Here is a 12,425-nt window from a genome sequence, read left to right as displayed (position 1 = left end):
TAGCTACTGCACCATGGCAATGCACTAAACCAGCATGCTGACCAATAGCCCTGGTGCTCAAGGCCTACAACCCCACAGCAACCATGCCCCTGATTGGATGGACAGGCAGCATTCTCACTGGGTACCTGGACTATATAAAGGCCCCAACAGGAAGAGGAAGCTGTCTGAGAAACAGACCAGTCCCTGCTGATTGTGCCTTTCCCCGACAGGGTGACTAGACATCCCGATATTATTGGGACCATCCTGATATTAGAGGATTTGTCTTATATAGGCAACTATTAGCTTCCCCCTTCAAACCCCCCCCCCCCCGCAAAAAAACAAAACAAAACCCTGTGACTCAGCCCTGTGGATTGGGTCTTCCAGCTACTGACCCCTACGAGAGCACCGACCGTTGCTCAGGTTGCCTAATATGGATTGACCTGCTGGCTACCCGACCACTCACATATCCTTGACTACTGCTCTGGATTGCCCTCTAGCCTGCCTCAGCCACCGGGCAATCAGAATGACTCATTAAAATACCTCTGCATCTCTGTGCAGAGCTCAACCAACTGACGCTGAAAATCCCTGAATCCCTGGATAGGGTCTTAGAATGTACCACCCTGTTACATTACGTAAAGCAGTGTGGAGCAGGCAGCAGTGGAAGGAGGAACATTGTTTGCCCCAGCAGATTCTCTTGATTGGATTAAGAGCCAGCAGGCAAATTTACCAGAATCCCAGATAACCAAATAGGGGAACAGGTCAAATGAATGTCGCCCAAAAAATGTTGAGGAGAGGGAGCTGCAGTCTCTATACCAGGGGTGGACAACCTGCAGCCCATGTGCCGCACGTGGCCCCTCAGGGTAATCTGCTGGCGGGCCACCAGGCAGTTTGTTTACATTTGCACAGCCACCCACAGCTCCCAGTGGCCACGGTTCGCCGTTCCCGGCCAATGGGAGCTGTGGGAAGTGGCGCGGGCCGTAGGTATGTGCTGTCCACTGTGCTGCCTGGATATGAATCATGTCCCGAGAAAAGAGAACTGGACCAAGGACGCCAGAAACATTTGAAGTGAACCCACTTAGATCAGTTTATGAAAAACATTTACACTAAAACGCTGGATTTGGGAGAGGCTGTACTTTAATAGCAATTTAAAGACATTTATTTTTCATCCAATATGCTAACTTGCTATACATTGCATCCATGAAAGGGTTATGTTTAGTACCATAAGGATCAAAGGAGTTATCAAGTGTCACCATGTTTTGAAGACAGTTGACAGTTGCAACCAAATTACTATTTAAAATCTCACATCCTGGTTAATTTTCCAGGTATTCATTAGTAGAAAATTTTAGTTTCTTGTGCACCTCATGAGTGCTTCTTCTGGAATTCTGTCTTTTATGAACACCCACACTTTGGGGCATATTCATCCCTGATGTAACTCCATTGAGTACTATAGAGTTATACTAGAGATGAATTTGTCTAACCTCTGTACAATTACTGATTCAGATTTATGTGGAGAGAGATGGATACCTTGCACCCTGTAGGTCTTTCAGTTCTTCTTATGCCCACATGGCTTCCATCCAAAAACCTTGCAGAACTCTCTGGGAATTGCAATACTCACTTTTAAAAAATGTGTTTTTTATTATCAAGATAGCAGTAAATACCATAAAATACTATAACACACTGATTCTGCTGCTAAAAGAAGTAATAATAATCTATGAAAATCCTTATATCTGGGCTTATAAAAAGACTTAAAAAGTCATGAGCATCTGAGACAGCAGTCAATTTTTTTATGCATATTCTATTGCATATCTATCCACCATTTGTAGGAGACAGAGAAAACAGTCTATGCTGAAAATTGCTTCATTTATCTCCTATCCTAGGAGTCATTAAAGCAAGAGAGTAACATCCTCAGATTATGACATAGGAATATGTAGTTCATTAGCTTTTTGTAATACATTGCATTTTTGTTTATGAAAAATATATTTGTCCTGATATTTTGTCGTCTTCTCTGTTGAGAAGCCATGTTAAGATCTGGGAAGTCCCTCTAGGATCCCATTAATTTCCTGTATTGTATGGTTGGCTAAGCTGATATATACTCTGGGATAGGGTCACTGGTAAGTTTTCAGAGAAAAAAATTGGAGTTCTTTACTTGGTGTCTGAGTACTAGGGTACCCCCACCCCAATATATCTGTAATCAATGCCTGTATTTTAAAACTTTATTGAACAGGTGCATTTCCAGATTCAGACTTCAGTACTGAGCACCGGTTTGAAAAGCCTCCATTCAACCTTTAACCAATGGCAGTAGCATATTCACATCAGCGACATGTAATCTGTTAGTGTAAAACCGGCCAATTAAGAATCCTCATTGTGGCTTAACCTGCATCTATTTTTAAATTTGCCGTTGATATTAAGAACCTGCGTGTTCTGCTCCTTGAAATGCTCCACATGTGGTGATGCAGCGTTGAGTGTTCCAAAGGTTTAGAATTCTCAGAAGTCATCAGGGGAGCAGGTAATTCGCATGGAAAAACTCTAAATTCCAAAGGGTTAAAATCACCCAAATGTAAATCTGAATACAGCTAAGACATCTTGACCAGTGTAAATAGGCACAGACCCATTGATATCATTTACACAAGCAGAAGACCTGACCCCAAATTCATTGGATTAATGAACCGGCAAAATGCTGTCTTCGGTTTTTGAAACACTGAAGGTGGCATTTTGCCCCATGTTTGTCCACACAATGCTCTTCCTTACTGTGGCTTTGAACCCTACTGTGCCCTGAGGCAATCTCCTTCCACCTCCCAGTGGGTTAAGTCAGCCTTCACACATGCAGACAGAGAGAAGCAGGAGGAAGGGAGAGAGTGCTTATTATCAATCACAGAACACAAGCAGTTTGGAGGAGCCATCCGTCTTTCTCTCTCTTGAAGGTAAAGAGGTTTACAGCCCCAAAAGAGCTTATTATTATTGCTGGACTGAGCTCATCAAAGTCATTTGGCTTTGTCCTGTACAGTAGTCAGAGGGGTTAAAGTGAGGTTAAATTGCTTAAAGAAAATGGAAGTAATTACACAGTGGAATAGCACAGGGCTGTTTTTTTTACCCCTACGGACAAAACAATATAATAAAAAAGGATCCCTGGATCTTCGCGGTCATGAAATACATTTGTCCCTTTGATTAAGTAAGCTACAAACCTCATTTACCTATGCCTTGTAGGAAGTGTTGCTAGCTCAAACAAAATCAGTTCCTTTGCTAAGTGAAAATCCTCCTTGCTATGCTCAGCGCAGTGCCAATACAGTATCTGACCAATGCTATGTTGTCATTGCTTTGCAAGCCACTTCTTAGGACAGTTCTTACACTGTACCAGAGATGTGCCTCCAAAAGTTATGACTTAGCATTTTCTACTTTGTGACTTCACAGGGAAAGGCAGAGGTGCACGAGAGCATGTGGAAGTGCACTGGGAACAGGAGTGCAAAACTGACCCATTCCAAGATTAAGACAGCAAGGGTGGGGGATTTGTTCCCCTCTCCCATGCAAACTTGTATCATGGCTGAATTGTCAATCTTGGCCTTCCAGTGACCCATATCATGTGATGGGGGAGATCTGTCCTTGATTAGGCCTACTTTTTTGTTCCCTGAAAATGGAAGGTAGTAGCATAAACAGCTTTCACTTACAGTGTGAACAGTACCGCATTATGGATCTAAATGGAGTCTTTATTGAATTCCCTCCAGGGTCTTTGCTGTTAAGCAGAAAAACACATCAAAGAGCCCTTTAAAAATGGTATGTTTAAAGAAAGAATAAAAAGAAAGTTCTTTTAATTCTATAAACAAGAACTGACATGGTGTTTATTGAAACTTGTCTGTCTGAAAAAGCACTGGGGGCTTCTATAGATAACCCAACTGAAAAGTTGCATGTTTAATTTTATCATTAGCTAAAATTACTGCAGACCGACTCAAGCATAGCCTAAATGTGTATTACTGAGGTAGTTTTCTGTAATGCTGTGAGTTCTTGGAAAGTTTGTGGTGAAATAGTTCTTTGACCCTACAGCAAAACTCCAAACAAAAGGTGAATCTTTCAAAGAGTTCTCTTTATCCCTGTGAAGGGTGTTTGTCTTGTTCAAGCTTGTTACAAAGCATTAAGACAGAAACACAGGGGGATGGGTGGGAGGGGGAGCATTTTGCTTTTACAGTTGTAAAAGAAGTTGCAACGATGTGGAATATCTTCTGTTGGAAATAGAAAAGGCTTTCTATAGAGAAGTAATAACACTCCTCTGCAACTGAGCCAGAATATGCAAATGCAAAGAAGACTTAATGGAGTCACACTGGGCAAGAACTGGAGTTATATTGTGATAACTCAGGGCCTTAGTCCTCAAACCATTTCTGTAAATGGTAAAGACTATAGAATTAATCAGTAAAAAATATATTTCTTCTCACACAAGTGGCTGCAGATGTCAGATAATTAATTGCAGCATGAGCACAGAAAGACAGATTTTGATATGACCTACTGCCTTCTGGCTCTGGTGTCACTCCTTAGTGCAGGGAGAAGCCAGGTCTTGGTGTGTATTGTCATAGCAGGCTGTTAAAGGTGGCACTGTTACACAGAGTCTTCCAAGTTCTTTTGAACATGCAAGCAAATGTTCAATCTGGGGGAAGACATGCTCTGTTGTTGTTAGCTGTTATGCAAGGTTCTATGTAGAGGCAGTGATCCTTGGGGAGGGAGCTGAGTGAATAGGAGGAGAGTTTGCTCTCTGCCTTACTCTTTGTTTGGAGTCAATTTCGGAGGCAAAGTTGATCTCTGGGGACCAGACATTGCGGTGGGGCTGAGATTCTTGGAAGATGGGATTGCTTATGAGCTGTTTGACCGCCTCTGTTCCAGGATTGGTGTATAAGTTACATTTAGAACATACCCATAAGAACAAAAGAATGGCCATAAAGAATCAGACCACTGGTCCATTTAACCCAGTATCCTGTCTTCTGACAGTGGCCAGTGCCAGATGCTTCAGAAGGAGTGAACTGGGCAATTTATTGAGTGACCAATCCCCTGTCATCCAGTCCCAGCTTCTAGCAGTCAGAGGTTTAGGGACACCCAAAGCATGAGGTTGCATCCCTTACCATCTTGGCTAATAACCATTGATAGCTGTCTTCCATGATCTTATCTACGGTAATTCTTTTTTGAACCCGCTCATGCTTTTGGCCTTCATGACATCCGATGGCAATAAGTTCCACAAGTTGACTGTTCATTGTATGAAGAGGTACTTCTTTATGTTTGTTTTAAACCTATTCCCTATTAGTTTCATTGGGTGACCCCTGGTTCATTTATTATGTAAAGGGGTAAATAACACATTCACTCTCTATGCCTGTCAAGATTTTATAGATCTCTATCATATCTCCCCTTAGTCTTCTCTTTTCTAAGCTGAACAGTTCTGATCTTTTTAATTTCTCCTCATGGAAGCTGTTCATACCCCTAATCATTTCTGTTGCCCTTATCTGTACTTTTTCCAATTCTAGTATCTTTTTTGGGATAGGGTGACCTGAGTTGCATTCAGCATTCAAAGTTTGGGTGTACCATGGATTTATATAGTGGAATTATGCAATTTTCTCTCTTATGATCTATCTCTTTCCTAACGGGTCCTAACATTCATTTAGCTTTTTTGACTGCCACTGCACATTGAGCAGATGTTTTCAGAGAACGATACACAATGACTTCAAGATCTTTCTTGAGTGGTAACAGCTAATTTAGATCCCATCATTTTGTATGTATAGTTTGGATGATGTTTTCCATGTGCATTACTTTGCATTTATCAACCTTGAGTTTCATCTGCCATTTTCTTGCCCAGACACCCAGTTTTGTGAGATCCCTTTGCAACTCTTTGCAGTCTAGTTCAGACTTAACTATCTGAAGTAATTTTGTACCATCTGCAAACTTTGTCACCTCCCTGTGTACTCCTTTTTCCAGATTATTTATGAATATGTTAAACAGCAGTGGTCCCAGGACAGATCCTGGGAGGGCCCTGCTGTTCATCTCTCTCCACTGTGAAAATTGATAATTTATTCCTACCTTTTGTTTCCTATAATTTAACCAGTTACTGAACAAAGAGAGGACCTTCTCTCTTATCTCATGACTTCCTGCTTTGCTTAAGAGCCTTTGGTGAGGACTTTCTGAAAGTCCGAGTACACTATATCCACTGAATCACCCTTGTCCACATGCTTGTTGACCCCCTCAAAGAATTCTAACAAATTGCTGAGGTATGATTTCGCTTTACAAAAGCTGTGTTGACTGCTCCCCAACATATCATGTTCATCTATGTGTCTGATAATTCTGTTCTTACTATAATTTCAACCAATTTGCCTGGTACTGAAGTTAGGCTAGCCAGCCTGTAATTGCCAGGATCGCCTCTGGAGCCTTTTAAAAAAATCAGTGTTACATTAGCTATTCACCAGCCATCTGGTGTAGAGGCTGATTTTAAGCAATAGGTTACATACCACACTTAGTAGATCTGAAATTTTATATGTGAGTTCCTTTGAACGCTTGGGTGATTACCATCTGGTCCTGGTGACTTATTATATTTAATTTATCAATTTGTTCCAAAACCTCCTTTATTGACAACTCAATCTGGGACAGTTTCTCAGATGTGTCACCTAAAAAGAATGGCTCAGGTATAGGAATCCATCTCACATCCTCTGCAATGAAGACCAAAGCAAAGAATTCATTTAGCTACTGTGCAATGACCTTGTATTTCTTGAGTGCTCTTTTAGCACATTGATCATCCAGTGGCCCCACTGATTGTTTGGTGGGCTTCTTGCTTCTGATGTACTTTACAAAAATTGCTGTCATTTTTTGTGTCTTTTGCTAGTTGCTCTTCAGATTCTTTTGGCCTGCCTAAGTATACTTTTACACTTGACTTGCCAGAGTTTATGCTTTTTTCTACTTTCCACAATGGGATTTGAATTGCATTTTTAAAAGTTGTCTTTTTGTCTCAACACCTCTTTTACTCTACTGTTTAGCCATGGTGACAGTTTTTTTGTCCTCTGTTTTTTGTTTTTTTTTTTATTTGGGGTATACATATATTTTGAGCCTCTATTATGGTGTTATTAAAATGTTCCATGCGGCATTTCACTCTTGTGATTCTTCCTTTTAATTTCCATTTAACTAGCCTCCTCATTTTTGTGTTCCCCTTTTTTGCAGTTAACCAGACTTAGCATTACTGATGTCTCCTCCACTGTCATGTGAACCTGTAAGGCCTGAGACATTTACTTCTCTCAGCATAGGGTCAGACTGCAATGCTGGTGTTAAAAGAGGCAATAGTATCTTCTTCCCTTTCTCCCAATGTCAGCTGTGGGGATTCAATTTTCCAAGGTAAAAGAGAAGGAATAGGTTTGGGGCTTGATTGTTACTCCTGATAATACTAGCTTATACTGAAAGAAGAGGTGGCAGTTCTCCCTTCTTCAGAGTCTCCTGGAATTTCATTCCCACCCCCTTAATTGTCCGAGATGGATGGATATTTGCAAGGCACTGGTTTGAACTGATGGGTTCTGTGGTGAGTTCTTTAAACACAACCTGTCTCACTTGCTCCTTCTGATCTTTTTCTACTGTAATTCAAACACATTTAGAAGTTCCAACCTCAGCTGATACTTTTTATTTTATGTTTATGGTCCAATTCTAAAGGATTCTTGAACTATAAAAATGAAATTGCTTCCAATAAAATATAATTGGAGCTGCATTTAGTTAGTGACAGTCAGATGCTGAAAAAAAAAACATGGGTGCAATTATAAAAGTTTCTTGGCACATTAAGGGCATGAAGTTTTTTCCACAGAAGATTTTTATTTCTGCTGAGATCTTTCTGGTAAATTTTACTCCACTATTCACCCCCAAATCCTTTTCAAATACATGTTTTGTTAGATACACATGTTTTTAAAAAAATATTTTGATACTAAGTGTGTGCAGCAGGCTGGGAACAAAATATATAAGTGCAGTAGTTATGAGAACACCATATTTAGAATTTGTATGGCTTTAAAGTAGCAGTTACTTATAGCTCTGATTCTCCAGGCACTTAAAAAAGCAGTGTAAACCAGGAATGATATCACTGAGATCAATGGATTTACAACAGTGTCAAGCCAGTGCAAGTCTGATGAGAATCAGGTTGCTTATGTTTACCGAACCCTTGGATCCTGTGTGCTTGATTTCCTTGAGTAAAAATTAGAAATTTGTGGGTGATGAAATATTCCTGGTTTTGAATTTTTCTGTGGCTAATTCATATGATTTGGTTTGAGTGCCTGCCCAATCCACTAAAACTCTGCCAGAAATACAGACATTATTCTGCATGGTCTAGTTATCTAAGCTGAAAATAGTGTGGGTAAATATGTTTACTTTTAGGAGCAGCAACAAGCTGAATGAAATCGTCGTCTCGTTTCACATTAATGTTGCTGAGCTGGTGACACGCTTGTTTCAGGGCTTAAGAGGTCATGAGTTTAACTCCTGCGCTCGGTCTTGTCCTCATAGGACTTAGCTGCGTAAGTAGAACTGTGAATTCCCACAGTTTTGATTCACAGGGGTCTGTACAACTTTTTTTTCTTTGGTTTTGTGTGAGTTTGCACCCCAAGCATAGCTTTTGAAACAGGTGCTCCAAAAGCAAACCTCAGCTGGAACTCTAGGGCAGTGGTTCTCAAACTTTAGGTCTACTGAGTCAAAGCAGCGCCTTAAACTCAACCTGGAAATTAGCTGGTATCCAGTGCCGTGGATGGAATTTGCTCTCTGCCTGAAATAACTCTTGTGAAACTGCACTGGCAGCAATTTATGAATGGTCTGAAGGCCCAGTCCTATGCAGAGTGCTCTGCAGTGATCCAGCTTCAAGGTGACGAAGGCATGGATAACTCTTGTAAGGTCTGCATCCAAACCAAGGATTCAGTCTCTTGCTAAATGATAGGAAGTACTCTTTGCAACTGTTGCTTCTTGGATATAGCAAAGCAGTTTGGGGAGTTGGCAAGATGAATGAGAGAAAATTCTAAGATATTTGTACCCCTCAGGATTCTTTCTTTCTTATTAATTGATAATTTACATATATCTCGTATGTCTCTTTAGGAGGTTCAGAGTTGGCTAGAATGTGTGTTTTTTGCAGTCTTTTCAGAACGGAGAAAAACTTTTTTTTTATTTAGAGAGAACAGAAAATGTGGGAATGAGAGAATGCAAAAGCAGCCTTTAGATTGTTACCTTGAGTTGGCAACCTCTTGGTTGAACTTTAACCGTGACTCAAAAAACCACAAACATTCTGTAACAATGCAGATAAATCAGAACCATTTGTTTTCTGGGGACTGAAGTTCCAGGACACCAGCAATCACAGGGGGATTATAAAAGGCAGAATTGCTAGTGTGACGGTTGTCACCCCTGGGGTGCAGTCTGGGAGCTGTGAGAAACTGCTGCGCCCCTCTAACCGCTCAGTTGGGCTGGCCCTGTTCACTCTACTTCCTGAGGTTGGAGAAACAACAGCCTCTCCCAGGCCCTGTTATCACCGAATACAACAGCAGGTGGCCCCGCTCACTCAAACTGGGCTACCTGAGTGCAACCAGCAGTCACCAGCCAATTTCCCAGCTCCCCAGAAACACACCCTCCCCTCTGGAGTATAAACCCAAAATTGTACTGTCTTACATTGCACAGAGATTTGTACAAAGTACACCCCTCCCTCAATGAGGAGAGGAAATTCAACAGCCCCAGCCCCTTGAGCTAAGATTTCCAAGCACTTCACTTCAAACTTACTGATTTAAAGCATAAAACAAGTTTATTAATGACAAAAGATAGATTTTAAGTGATTATAAGTGATAGCAAACAGATCAAAGCAGATTACCTAGTAAATAAACAAAAATGCAAACTAAGCTTAACAGACTAGACGGATATGTTTTGAATTAACAGTCTCTCACCCTGACTGATGATATAAGCAGCTGCAGATTCTTAAGGCACGAGCTGCATTTGCTTTGCAGCTTGGGATCCCCTGGTCTTCCATACCCAGGCTAGAAATCCTTTTAGCCTGGGTCCAGCACTTCCCCCAGTTCAGTCTTTATTCCTCAGGTATTTTCAGGAGTCCTCTTGTGTCAGGAGTGAAGAACAACCAATGATGTCACTCCCTGCCTTATATAGTTTTATCATATGGCGGGAACCCTTTGTTTCAAACTTGGTTTCCAGACCAGTTTGTGGAAAAATACAGACACCCCAAAATGGAGTCCTAAGTCATGTGATCTGGTCACATGCTCTTGCTGAATCATAGCAGCCATTACTTACAGGCTGTTTGGAATGTTCTCAGGAAGGCTCACCCGGTGAGGATAAGCTTCTAAGGCCTATGGTTTTTCCTAATGGCCCATTACCTTGAATAAACCCTTCCCAGCCAGCTATCGGAACTGCTGCACCCCTCTACGACACACAACTGGGTTGGGGACACAGCCCAGTTGTGTGTCATAGAGGGGCGCAGCGGTTTCCACAGCTCACAGACTGCACCCCAGGGGTGACAACCTGTCACAGCTAGTAAAAAGAAAAAGGAAGTCTGTACCCCATTTTGAACTGGCAGTAGTGTGTGTGGCATTTCTTGAATGTGGTAACTACCTGAACAATATACATTCTCTGTGCCACAACAGACAGTAACTTAAAAAAATCCGTAAAGCATGACATCATTAAAATGTTTTAGTAAGGATATTATTCTGTGTTTTTACATTCACTGGTTCTTAACTAAAGCTGATCAGGATTTTTTTGGTGAACATTTTTTCATTAGAAAATGCTGATTAGTCTAAAAGGTTTCTCAGGTCAAGGATGGAATTTCTTGTTAGAAAATGAGACCCCTTCCCCCCCAGAAATAGCCTGGTGGCTATAGCGCACTCACCTTGCATGTGGCAGATTCATGTTCAAGTCTGTAGTCCACGTGAGTGCTATAACTACTGAGCTATTGGCTATTCTGATATTTCTCTCTCTCTCTTTTCACAATGTTTTTGAAAAGTCTAGTTTTCACAATAATAAAAAATGGCATCAAACGTCAAAACCTCAAATTTTTTCATGGCAGAGATTTCTAGGTTTTTTGGCCAGCCCCAGTCTTAACCCTTCTGAACAGATGTGCCACAGCAATGCTGGCAATGGAAGGTGATGTGGATCAATGTAAATGCTTTGGTGGTTCATACTTCTTTATATATTAAAAGGTATAACATTTTAAACTTTGAACCTCTTATGGATATCATACAGTGTAACTGACTGAGTGACATGGCGTAGTAAATTGCACATATATCATTTGGCTCACTGAAGAGTATTCCACTTTAACACAGAATGTTTGTTGTGAAGGGGGGATACGATAGAGGTATATAAAATCATGAGTGATGTGGAAAAAGTGGATAAGGAAAAGTTATTTACTTATTCCCATAATACAAGAACTAGGGGTCACCAAATGAAATTAATAGGCAGCAGGTTTAAAACAAATACAAGGAAGATCTTCTTCACGCAGCGCACAGTCAACTTGTGGAACTTCTTACCTGAGGAGGTTGTGAAGGCTAGGACTATAACAGCGTTTAAAAGAGAACTGGATAAATTCATGGTGGTTAAGTCCATTAATGGCTATTAGTCAGGATGGGTAAGGAATGGTGTCCCTAGCCTCTGTTTTTCAGAGGATGGAGATGGATGGCAGGAGAGAGATCACTTGATCATTGCCTGTTAGGTCCACTCCCTCTGGGGCACCTGGCATTGGCCACTGTCCATAGACAGGATACTGGACTAGATGGACCTTTGGTCTGACCCGGTACGGCCGTTCTTATGGACAAACCGCGTAATGTTCAAGGATGTGATTCTATTTTGAGCACTCAAAAATTTAGAGGCTAATGTATCTGAATCTGAGCTTGGTCTGAAGTGGGAAATTCAGATTTGGATGTAGATTATGAATGTCCAAGTTTGGTAGTGTTCATATCTCTGGTTAAAATCTGTAAAATGGGGATAATCCTTCATTTGTCTGACTTGTCTAGTAAGTCCATTATCCTGCAAAAACTTACACTTCTCTCAACTCCATTGGGACTAATCCTGGTGCCTAAAACTAAGCAAGGGCATAAGTTTTTTCAGGATCAGGGGCTTAGTTTTTAAATTCTCTGGAGTAGGGACTGTATCTTATTGAGTATGTAGAGCACCTGCGGGCAAATCTACACTTAAAATGCTGCATCACCACAGCTGCACCAATGAAGATGCTCTATGCCGACAGAAGAGCGCTCTCCCATTGGAGTAGTTAATCCACCTCCCCGAGATGTGATAGCTATGTCAGTGGGAGAAGCTCTCCCGCCAGCATAGCACCGTCTACACAGGAGGTTAGGTCAGTATAACTACCTCACTCAGAGGGTTGGATTTTTCACACCCCTAAGAGACATATTTATACCAATATAGGTCTGTAGTGTAGATCAGACCTAAGTCCCTGTTGAGGCAACTGGACCTGATCCAATGATCATTGAAAT

This window comes from Trachemys scripta, chromosome 1, assembly GCF_013100865.1.
Source record: "Trachemys scripta elegans isolate TJP31775 chromosome 1, CAS_Tse_1.0, whole genome shotgun sequence".
Taxonomy (NCBI): Eukaryota; Metazoa; Chordata; order Testudines; family Emydidae; genus Trachemys; species Trachemys scripta.
This window is presented reverse-complemented; position numbering follows the sequence as displayed.